The sequence below is a fragment of the Orcinus orca genome, chromosome 5, assembly GCF_937001465.1.
Source record: "Orcinus orca chromosome 5, mOrcOrc1.1, whole genome shotgun sequence".
Classification (NCBI taxonomy): domain Eukaryota; kingdom Metazoa; phylum Chordata; class Mammalia; order Artiodactyla; family Delphinidae; genus Orcinus; species Orcinus orca.
The window spans coordinates 93,016,117-93,028,586 of NC_064563.1; the positions used below are offsets into that span (position 1 = coordinate 93,016,117).

General features: G+C 42.2%; 1 pseudogene; it reads left to right on the top strand.

Annotated features, from left to right (window-relative positions):
- Positions 1–4,774: 4,774 nt before the first annotated feature.
- On the top strand, positions 4,775–10,971 carry LOC101285002 (inosine-5'-monophosphate dehydrogenase 1-like; annotated as a pseudogene).
- Positions 10,972–12,470: the final 1,499 nt, after the last annotated feature.

Genomic DNA, 12,470 nt, shown 5'->3' on the forward strand with positions numbered 1-12,470 from the left:
GAACCAGGAAGAAATAGAAAATATAAACAGACCAATCACAAGCACTGAAATTGAAACTGTGATTAAAAATCTTCCAACAAACAAAAGTCCAGGACCAGATGGCTTTACAGATGAATTCTATCAAACATTTAGAGAAGAGCTAACACCTATCCTTCTAAAACTCATCCAAAATATAACAGAGGGAGGAACACTCCCAAACTCATTCTACGAGGCCACCAACACCCAGATCCCAAAACCAGGCAAAGGTGTCACAAAGAAAGAAAACTACAGGCGAATATCACTGATGAACATAGATGCAAAAATCCTCAACAAAATACTAGCAAACAGAATCCAACAGCACATTATAAGGATCATACACCATAATCAAGTGGGGTTTATCCCAGGAGGCAAGGATTCCTCAATATACCCAAAACAATCAATATCATAAACCATATTAACAAGTTGAAGGAGAAAAACCATATGATCATCTCAACAGATGCAGAAAAAACTTTCAACAAAATTCAACACCCAATTATTGTAAAAACCCTCTGGAAAGTAGTCATAGAGGGAATTTACCTCAACATAATAAAGGCCATATATGACAAACCCACAGCCAGAATCATTCTCAATGGTGAAAAATTGAAATCATTTCCTCTAGGATCAGGAAAAAGACAAGGTTGTCCTCTCTCACCATTATTATTCAACATTGCTTTGGAAGTTTTAGCCACAGCAATCAGAGAAGAAAAAGAAATAAAAGGAATCCAAATCGGAAAAGAAGAAGTAAAGCTGTCACTTTTTGCAGATGACATTACACAATACATAGAGAAACCTAAAATTGCTACCAGAAAACTACTAGAGGTAATCAATGAATTTGGTAAAGTTGCAGGATAGAAAAGTAATGCACAGAAATCTCTTGCATTCCTATACACTAATGATGAAAACTCTGAAAGAGAAATTAAGGAAACACTCCCTTTTTCCATTGCATCAAAAAGAATAAAATACCTAGGAATAAACCTACCTAAGGAGACAAAAGACTTGTATGCAGAAAATTATAAGACACTGATGAAAGAAACTGAAGACGATACAAACAGATGGAGAGAAATACCATGTTCTTGGATTGGAAAAATCAACATTGTGAAAATGACTATACTACCCACAGCAATCTACAGAGTCAATGCAATACCTATCAAACTACCAATGGCATTTTTCACAGAACTAGAACACAAAATTTCACAATTTGGGTGGAAACACAAAAGACCCTGAATAGCCAAAGCAATCTTGAGAAAGAATAATGGAGCTGGAGGAATCAAGCTCCCTGACTTCAGACTACAAAGCAAGGCTACAGTAATCAAGACAGTATGATACTGGCACAAAAACAGAAATATAGAACAATGGAACAGGATAGAAAGCCCAGAGATAAACCCACGCACATATGGTCACTTTATCTTTGATACAGGAGGCGAGAATATACAATGGAGAAAAGACAGCCTATTCAATAAGTGGTCCTGGGGAAACTGGACAGCTACATGTAAAAGAAGGAAATTAGAACACTCCCTAACACCATACACAAAAATAAACTCAAAATGGATTAAAGACCTAAATGTAAGACCAGACACTAACAAACTCTTAGAGGAAAACATAGGCAGAACACTCCATGACATAAATCACAGTAAGATCCTTTTTGACCCACCTCCTAGAAAAATGGATATAAAAATATATATATAAGCAAATGGGAACTAATGAAACTGAAAAGCTTTTGCACAGCAAAGGGAACCATAAACAAGATGAAAAGACAACCCTCAGAATGGCAGAAAGTATTTGCAAATGAAGCAACTGACAAAGGATTAATCTCCAAAATTTACAAGCAACTCATGCAGCTCAATATCAAACAAACAAACGACCCAACCCAAAAATTGGCAGTTAACCTAAATAGACCTTTCTCCAAAGACGATATACAGATTGTCAACAAACACATGAAAGAATGCTAAACATCACTAATCATTAGAGAAATGCAAATCAAAATTACAATGAGGTATCACCTCACACCAGTCAGAATGGCCACCATCAAAAAATCTACAAACGATAAATGCTGGAGAGGGTGTGGAGAAAAGGGTACCCTCTTGTACCATTGGCGGGAATGTAAATTGATATAGTCACTATGGAGAACAGTATGGATGTTCCTTGAAAAACTAAAAATAGAACTACCATACAACCCAGCAATCCCACTACTGGGCATATACCCTGAGAATTCCATATTTCAAAAAGAGTCATGTACCACAATGTTCACTGCAGCTCTATTTACAATAGCCAGGACATGGAAGCAACCTAAATGTCCATCGACAGATGAATGGATATAGAAGATGTGGCACATATATACAATGGAATATTACCCAGACATAAAAGGGAATGAAACTGGGGCATTTGTAGAGACGTGGATGGGCCTAGAGACTGTCATACAGAGTGAAGTAAGTCAGAAAGAGAAATGCAAATATCGTATATTAACACATGTATGTGGAACCTAGAAAAATCGTACAGATGAACCGGTTTGCAGGGCAAAAATATAGACACAGATGTAGAGAACAAACGTATCGACACCAAGGGGGGAAAGTGGCGGGGGGTGGTGGTGTGATGAATTGGGAGATTGGGATTGACATGTATACACTGATGTGTGTAAAATGTGTAACTAATAAGAACCTGCTGTATAAAAAAGTAAATTAAATTCTAAAATTTAAAAAAAATCATTCTGAAGAACCTAAGGGCAGGACAGTAATAAAGATGCAGACATACAGAATGGACTTGAGGACACAGGGAGTAGAAGGGTAATCTGGGACGAAGTGAGAGAGTGGCATGGACATATATACACTGCCAAATGTAAAATAGATAGCTAGTGGGAAGCAGCTGCATAGCACAGGGAGATCAGCTCAGTGCTTTGTGACCACCTAGAGTGGTCAGATAGGGAAGGTGGGAGGGAGACACAAGAGGGAGGAGATATGGGGATATATGTATATGTATAGCTGATTCACTTTGATATAATGCAGAAACTAACACACCACTGTAAAGCAATTATACTCCAACAAAGATGTTAAAAAACAAAAAAAAATGAGCCACCAAGATAGTTCATGCCATAAAAAAAAAAAGTAAGAACCCATAGGATAAAACCAATGGACCAATGCATTTTTTAATTAGTAAGAAATAAATATTTCCATAAGAATTTCAGTATGTTTAGCTATTAAATGTACACTCCATGAAGAAACACACATATTATATAGTCTTTGAACATTAAAATGATACTCAGAATTTAAGTTTTTATATGCTTTATGTTTCACATTTATTAAAGAATAAAGTCAACTTTCTCTATATTTCTCTCCTGAAGTAACTTTCATTTTGTCAGAAGTTCAATTATTATGGCACACAGTCCCTACTTTTGGTGTTATAAACTGGGCTTTTCAATCTATACTCCAGCTCTAGTTTGACCTTAAGCTATAGTAAAGTTTTTCCCTCCGTACACAAGGATTTGTTTCTATTATATACCAGTAGCACCCAGGCCTCTAACTGCCTCCCTGAAGACAACTTATAATACCCTAAAAATCACCCCTACTAAAATAATCAGGAGACCAAAGCAAAATAAGCACATTTGTCATTGTTTTTCAATATTATTGAATCCTTAACATAGCCCTGAAAAAGTTTTAGTAAACATGCTTTTTTGCAGTAGTTGACAATTTTAGAGAAAAAGAAATGCTCCCCACCCCACTACCATCCTCCTTTGTTAATAGAGAGCTTTTGGTTTTGCTTTTGTTTCTTTTACTTGCTTATGTTATTTATTTGCTTTGTTTTTATTTTCTTATAAGAATTTTGAATATCTTTCATTTTGGTTATACCTTAGATCTTAACTTTCTCAAATTTTAATCAAAATGCTATTTTTGGTGTTATTTTAATTATAAACACACTCTTACTCCTTGGCCTGTTTTCTACCAAAGTGAAACAAGTTGTGGCGTTTAATATTTAATTTAAAAGTACCTTGGGGCTTCCCTGGTGGCACAGTGGTTGAGAGTCTGCCTGCCGATGCAGGGGACACGGGTTCGTGCCCCGGTCTGGGAAGATCCCACATGCCGCGGAGCGGCTGGGCCCATGAGCCATGGCCGCTGAGCCTGCGCGTCCGGAGCCTGTGCTCCGCAACGGGAGAGGCCACAACAGTGAGAGGCCCGCGTACCACAAAAAAAAGTACCTTGAACTACACTGTATACCTTTAAACTGGTTTCTCACTCTCCCAGTTAGCAACACATCTTGCTTGAACATTGTGATTCTCAACTCACAAAAATAAAGTCCTAAAAAGATATTTTACCACTTACCCAAATATTTATTCTATATTTAATTCATTTTTTCAACAAATATTTCTTGAATAATTATCATATGCAAGGCACCATGCTAAGCACTGGTCATTCTGGGAATAAAATAAACGTGGTGCCCTCCGCTCAGAGTTTACAAGCCAATGAGAAAGAGAAAGAATAGTCAAGATAACTAATAAATAAATATAAATTTTCAAACTGTAAAAATTTCTGTGGGGGGAATTTCAGTGACAGAAAAGTGGGGACTTAACACAAATGAAAGTATTAGAAAGTGGTGCTGATCAGGTATCACTTGAACTGAAACTGAAGGGATGGAAAGGAGTTAGTCATTGAAAACAGGAAGTAAAAGAGCTTCAGGAAAAGAGAGTCATCTGTACAAATAGATGTCCCCAGTGTGGATGACAGCTGGGCATCTCTGAAACATTAAAGATGTCCAGGTTGATAGGGACATGGTAGTCAAGGAACGAGGAGATAAGGTTGAAGAGGTAAGCAGGGAGTCTGTAGTTTATTATAAAGGATTCAGATTTTTTTTTTCCCCTAAGTACAAAGTAAACCTTCGGAAAATGTTTTAAGTTGGGAAGTGACATAACCAGATTCACACATCCAGATATAAAGATATAGATATGTACACATACATACATATATTAAATTTTTAATCACTATACTTGTTCTTTGGAAATGGATTGGAGATAGACAACTATGGAAGCAGAGAGGCCTTTTGGGAGACTATTCTAGAAGTTCTGCTGAGAGATCATGGGCACTTGGACAAGGATGGTGGCAGCAGGGATGGGAGGAATAGACCAAATTCAATAGATATTTTGGAGGCAAAAATTAAATTTCTGAGAGATTGGATGTGGAAGATGAGGGAGAGAAAGGAAACAAGGGACACTGTATCTTTCATCCACTTGGATCGGAAGAGATTGAGTGACTATGAGGCTGAGCCTTAAAAATTTAAAAAGAAGTATGTAGAGTTTGGAGTTGTAGAAGGAAAAGCAGCTGTCCTTTAGCAAAAGAAATGTTCTCCTAATGTCTGCATTAAATACAAGGTGAAAATCAGTAACAAGAGCCTTCTTAGTTTGAATTTGCACCTTAGCACCCAAGTTTGCAGTTCCTTCAGCCACTCTTAATGATTTAAAGAACCTTGGGAATTCCCTGGTGGTCCAGTGGTTAGGACTCGGCACTTTCACTGCCAGGCCCAGGTTCAATCTCTGGTTGGGGACTAACATCTCACAAGCCACGGGGTGCAGCCAAAAAACAAAAAAAAAAACATAAAGAACGTTTCCACAACTCTGATATCCAGAGTCATGGCTACCCAAAAGGTAAGGAAGTGCTTAAAAAAGGTTGGGGACAAAAAAAAAAAAAAAAAAGGATGGGGACATGTCAAAAGAACAAATGAGGCTCTGCAGCAAATGTGCCCTTTCTTTTTTTAAGTTAGAGTTGATATGGTTAACATAATATGAGTTCCCAAGGATGCCCACATCCTAATCCCTGTGAATATGTTGCTTTACACGATAAAAGTGATTTTTCAGATGTGATTAAGTTAAGCATCTTGACAGTGGGAGATTATCCTGGATTATGCATGTGGGCCCAACATAATCACAAAGGCTTTTTAAGAGGAAGGCAGGAGGGTCAGGATCAGAGAGGAGATATGACAACAGAGGCAGAGGTAGGATTGATGCAGGGCCACAAGCCAAGGAATGTGGTCAGCCTTTAGAAGCTAGAAAAGACAATAAAACCAATTCTCCCCAAGAGCATCCAGAAGGAACGCAAGCCTCCTGATGCCTTGATTTTAGCCCAAGATTAATTTTTGGACATCTGACCTCCCGAACTGTAAGAGAATAAATGTGTGTTGCTTTAAGCCACTGAGTTTGGGATACTTTGTTACAGAAGCAATAGGAAAGAAAGCAGTTAGCTTTCTGGCACATGACTGAAAGCCTCCTAATCCTACGAACAATTCAAAACCAGGTATGCAGTAAGGAGATCGACCTCCTGGATAGATCCCCACGCTCACAAAAAAATACAGAGCCTCTGGAGTGAGGTTATTAAAAATGTGATTGCAGTTTCAAATTTGATTTTTAAATGGAATCGAGATTGACTTTTTTTTTTTTTTTTGCAGTATGCGGCCCTCTCAGTGCTGTGGCCTCTCCCGTTGCGGAGCACAGGCTCTGGACGCGCAGGCTCAGCGGCCATGGCTCACGGGCCTAGCCGCTCCGCGGCATGTGGGACCTTCCCAGACCGGGGCACGAACCCGTATCCCCTGCATCGGCAGGCGGACTCTCAACCACTGCGCCACCAGGGAAGCCCAAGATTGACTTCTTTTTGTTTTGTTTTGTTTTTTGGTTTTTTTTTTTGAGATTGACTTTTGATGGTATAGTTATTTTGAGTATATTTGACCACCACAGAACAACTGTTCATCCAAACAAAATAAAGGTGCTCCTATTGGAACAAATATAGATTTCCTGCAGATCTTGTTAAATATCTACATTGATAATCACCACAAAGTCAAAAAAGTACAGAAGAAAACTCCTATAGGGCATTTACTAAAAATGTTAAGTTGATTAGAGGAATGTTTTAAGAGTATGAGGTCAATCAAGAATGTAAACTTTAGGGGCCTTGCCTGGTGGCACAGTGGTTGAGAGTCCGCCTGCCGATGCAGGGTCCACGGAGTCGTGCCCCGGTCCGGGAAGATCCCACATGCCGCGGAGCGTCTGGGCCCGGTGAGCCATGGCCGCTGAGCCTGCGCGTCCGGAGCCTGTGCTCCGCAACGGGAGAGGCCACAGCAGTGAGAGGCCCGCATAACGCAAAAAAAAAAAAAAAAAAAAAAGAATGTAAACTTTATAATGAATGACCTCAAGGTTGACTTTTAGTTTTCTTTTATGTTGACCTGTCCTTCAAAGGAAAGTGAGACAATTTTTTAGAGTAGAAAGAGGCAAGTGCTGGGAATATTGGGAAACAGTCTTCTAATAGAAGGAACATGAAGGGAAAAGTCAGTCATGTATCCATGGCTTGAAGGGAAAAGAGTAAATTAGAGAGAGAAGGACTGGAGTTGTACACCTCACAACCCTGCCCATGAGTCCTCTGCTTGGCCATCTGTCCCCTTCCTCAACTCTTATCTCAAATTTAATGTGGAAAATAAGAAAAAAAGACCAAGAGGTAAAGAAGAAAAAATAGCATGATGGAAGGATAATTCTATTTATTTTCAGCCACTTCAATTTGGACAAGGCTGCCCTACCAAAGCACTCAATTGGCTGAAGGGGAAAAGTGAACAAAGGAAGAATCGAAAGGACAGTAGAAGCATAAAAGATCAATTAGCTTCCTCATACAGTCTAGAAACAATGAGTCTCAAAGGAATAATCCAGAAATATTCTTTTATCTGTTCACTTAGCAGTATGTCCAGTTGTTACTATCCCAGATGCTGGGGACATGGGGAGGGGGAAGGTTGAGATTAGGGAGTAGACAAGCTAACCCTTCCCTGTGGGAACAGGGACCTGATCATTCTTATTCACCGTTGCACACCCAGCACCGAGACATAACAGGTGCTCAATAAACATGTGCTAAATGAAGAAGAAATACAGTGAAGTCAAGGCTAGCCATTCTTACGGAGAAAAGACAGAAAATGAAAGAGTTGATACAACACATGATACTAATCAAATCAATGATACAGGTAATATTTATCTTGGGGTAAGAGAGCAGAGAATTTTGCTGTTTCACACCTGAAATAGCAGTGTTTAGTAGCCATTCCCCTACAATACATGTTAACCTAGCAGTTCTCACTGTATTGGGAGCATTGCTGGTATGTCAGTGCCTACAACAGCACTGTCCAATACAGTAGCCATTAGTCACAGATGGCTATTCAGATTTAAACTAATTAACATTTAATTTAATTTAAAATTCTGTTACTCATTTGCATTAGGCACAGTTCAATAGCCACAGGAGCCTAGTGGCTACTATCATCATAGAAAATTCGATTGTACAGCCCTCTTCCACACCATGCTACATTAAAACATAAAAGTAGCCAGAATTTTATAAATGAGAGAAATAAGACATGGTGTATACACACACACACACACATACACACAGAGCTAAATCCTTCCATATCAACTCAGCATCTAGAGGAGGCAAATCAACTTTGTTTCTGATAAATCTCACTTCCTCACAAATACAGCTGAACCTTGAACAACCCAGGTTTGAACTGCATGGGTCTACTTATATACAGATTTTTTTCAATAAATATATTGGAAAATTTCTTGGAGATTTGAGACAATTTGAAAAAAATTCATAGACAAACTATATAGCCTAAAATATCAAAAAATTAAGAAAAAATTAAGTATGTCACAAATGCATAAAATATATGTAGGAACTAGCCAATTTTATCATTTACTGCCATAAAATATACACATATCCATTATTAAAAAGTTAAAATTTATCAAAACTTATGCACATAAACCCTTACAGATTATTAATTCATTAGTGTATGTGCTAGACTACAATGAAGCAACTGTGTAAATTACTAGGCTACCATAAAGCAATCATATAGCTGCTTCTTCGTTATCAATGCAAGAATCATTATACCTGTAAATAAATGTGAATTTCTTTTTCACATTATTTTTTTTTCATTGTTTTTTTTTTGGTCCTGCCACACAGCATGCCTAATCTTAGTTCTCCGACCAGGGATCAAAAAAGTGCCCCTTGCAGTGGAAGCTCGGAGTCCTGACCACTCGACCACCAGGGAATACCAATTTATTTCATTTCTGATGTCCAGCATTAGTAGTACATATAACATCTACAGTTTTTTGTATCATTTAAGACAATAATGGGGGCTAAAGTCGACAAGGTGCTAGCAGGGGGCATGAGGGTGGTTCAGTCCTGACATGGCACGGGGCTCAGAGGCTCTGCTCCTCTCCCCACCGGCTGTGATGCTTCCCCGGGCGTGGCAGGCCCTTCCCTTTTCAGGGACCCCTCCTCACCCAGTTACATTCACTTTCCTCTCTTCACAGAGATTTACTGATTCTCTGAGGATTCATAGACTTCACAGCTGATGAGGTGGACCTGATTTGAGCCCTGACTTGGAAGATCATGCTGAAGACGCCTCTCATCTCCTCCCCCCTGGACACTGTGACAGAGGCTGACGTGGCCATCGCAATGGCTCTGATGGGCGGTATCGGTTTCATTCACCGAAACTGCACTCCAGAGTTCCAGGCCAACGAGGTCGGAAGGTCAAGGAGTTTGAACAGGGCTTCATCACGGACCCTGTGGTGCTGAGACCCTCACACACCGTAGGCAAGGCGCTGGAGGCCAAGATCCAGCATGGCTTCTCCGGCATCCCCATCACTGAGACGGGCACCAGCAAGCTGGTGGGCGTCGTCACCTCCCAAGACATCGACTCCCTCACCGAGAAGGACCACACACCCTCCTCAGTGAGGTGATGACACCGTGGAATGAGCTGGTGGTGGCTCTAGTGGGTATGACACTGAAAGAGGCAAATGAGATCCTGCAGCACAGCAAGAGAAGGAAGCTGCCCATTGTTAATGATCAAGACGAGCTAGTGGCCATCATTGCCCGCACTGACCTGAAGAAGAACCAGGATTACCCTCTGGCCTCCAAGGATTCCCACAAGCAGCTGCTGTGTGGGGCGGCCATGGGTACCCATGAGGATGACAAATACCACCTGGACCTGCTCACCCAGGCGAGTGCCAACGTCATAGTGCTGAACTCATCCCAAGGGGACTCTGTGTATCAGATCACCATGGTGCACCACATCAAGCAGAAGTATCCCCACCTCCAGGTGACTGGGGGAAATGTGACAGCAGCTCAGGCCAAGAACCCGATTGACACTGGTGTGGACGGGCTGCGTGTGGGCGTGGGCTGTGGCTCCATCTGCATCACCCAAGAAGAAGTGATGGCCTGTCGTCGGCCCCAGGGCACTGCCACGTACAAGCGGCTGAGTACACCCGGCGCTTCGGGGTGCCAGTCATAGCCGATGGTGGCATCCAGACCGTGGGGCATGTGGTCAAGGCCCTGGCCCCTGGAGCTTCCACAGTGATGATGGGCTTGCTGCTCGCCACCACCATGGAGGCCCCTGGAGAGTACTTCTTCTCGGATGGTGTGAGGCTCAAGAAGTACCGGGGCATGAGCTCGCTGGACGCCATGGAGAAGAGCAGCAGCAGCCAGAAGCGCTACTTCAGCAAGGGAGATAAGGTGAAGGTCATGCAGGGCGTCGCGCGCTCCATCCAGGACAAAGGCTCCATTCAGAAGTTCGTGCCCGACCTCACAGTGGGATCCAGCACGGCTGCCACGATTTTGGTGCCCGTAGCCTGTCTGTCCTGAGGTCCATGTACTCAGGAGAGCTCAAGTTTGAGAAGCAGACCATGTCAGCTCAGATGAAGGGTGGTGTCCACGGCCTGCACTCTTATGAGAAGAGGCTGTACTGAGGACGGTGGTGGAGGCCAAGGCGGCAGAGGCTTTGTGTCCCAGGGTCCCTCTTTGGGCACAGCCTCCCTCCATAACTGAGTCGTCCACAGATTTGCACTACTGGTTCCTCAGCTCCTATCCAGGGAGAGAGGAGGGGAGGCCCTGAGGCTCTGTGGCCCCTCTCTGGGCTTCCGCCACAGGTTCAGGACTGCTCCCAGGCCGGGCTGCCCTGGGAGCCCCCACAGGTTCCTCCTTCTTCAGTTCCCCTAAGCCCAGCCAGCCTGGGCTCTCAAGCCTTGCGCCTGCCTCAGGTCTTTCTCATTGCAGCCTGCTCCAGCCCGGCTCCCACCCCTGGGACAGGTGGTCCCCCCGGCTTCTCCTATCGGGCACCTCCCTCCCTAGCCCCACCCCAGAAATGGTGCTCTCCTGGCCCTGCCTCTGGCCCCTTCCTGGGCTGCTGCCCCCTCAGCCATGTGGCACTTCTGGGCTCCTGACCTAGGCCAGAGGAAGGTCTCTGCCCCCTTCCCCTGGCCCTGGACTATCCAGGCCCTGCTCCTCAGGCCGCCCCACCCCTGGCCCGATTCACCCCCGTGCCCAGGTGCACCGTTCCTGTCCTCTCCTCTCAGCTGCAGTTTAAGGCTTTAACTTGCACACTTTGGGGTCACAGTTGCATCACTGTATGTTAAATAATCTGAATAAATCAAGAGGTTTCAATTGCCTCCACAAAAAAAAATAATAATGAGGTAGGTACTAACAGATGATTCATCTTGTAAACAGATGACATAAACCTATGGTATCACTAAATACAGTACAGTATAGTAAGGGTATTTTCTATTCCTTATAATTTTCTTAATAACATTTCCTTCTCTCTAGCTTACTTTATTGTAAGAATACTGTATATAATACATGTAACATACAAAACGTGTCCACAGAGTGTTTATCAGTAAGCCTTCCGGTCAACAGTTGGCTATTAGTAGTCAAGTTTTGGGGGAGTCAAGTTATATATGGATTTTCGACTGCACAAGGGGTCGGTCCCTCTCACACCCACATTGTTCAAGGGTCAAATGTATTTTTATTTATTAAGTTAGTAAAGATAATTTTGCACACATAGGTCTAGCAACCACTGGGAAACACCAGAACTATATATTATCACGTATTTTTACCCAGTCTTTCAAAACCCAATACAATCTTGTTTTTAAACATCATCTGTCATTCTTTTTTTTTAATTTTATTTATTTATTTGGCTGCATCAGGTCTTAGTTGCAGCAAGCGGGATCTTCATTGTGGTATGTGGGATCTTTCGTTGCAGTGCACAGGCTTCTCTCTAGTTGTGGCACACAGGCTCAACTGGTTGTGGCACACAGGCTCACGGTGCGTGGGCTTAGTTGCCCTGCAGCATGTTGGATCTTAGTTCCCCGACCAGGGATCGAACCCACGTCCCCTGCATTGGAAGGTGGATTCTTAACCACTGCACCACCAGGGAAGTCTCCCAATACAATCTTATCAAGCAATATCTGCCAAATCCTGACATTTGTGGACTTGCATACACCTGTTATGGACCCTGGTTGAAAACCTTGTAGCAAGTTGACAATTCACCTTTAGAATTCCCTGTGTGCTGGAATTTAGTAACAGATCTGTCAAGCTACAATTACCAAGCCAAAGTTGCATTTTATTTCCAAATGCCCATAGAAGCATTTTTATTCAAACTGGCAAGGCTCTGGTTTAAAAAAGTTA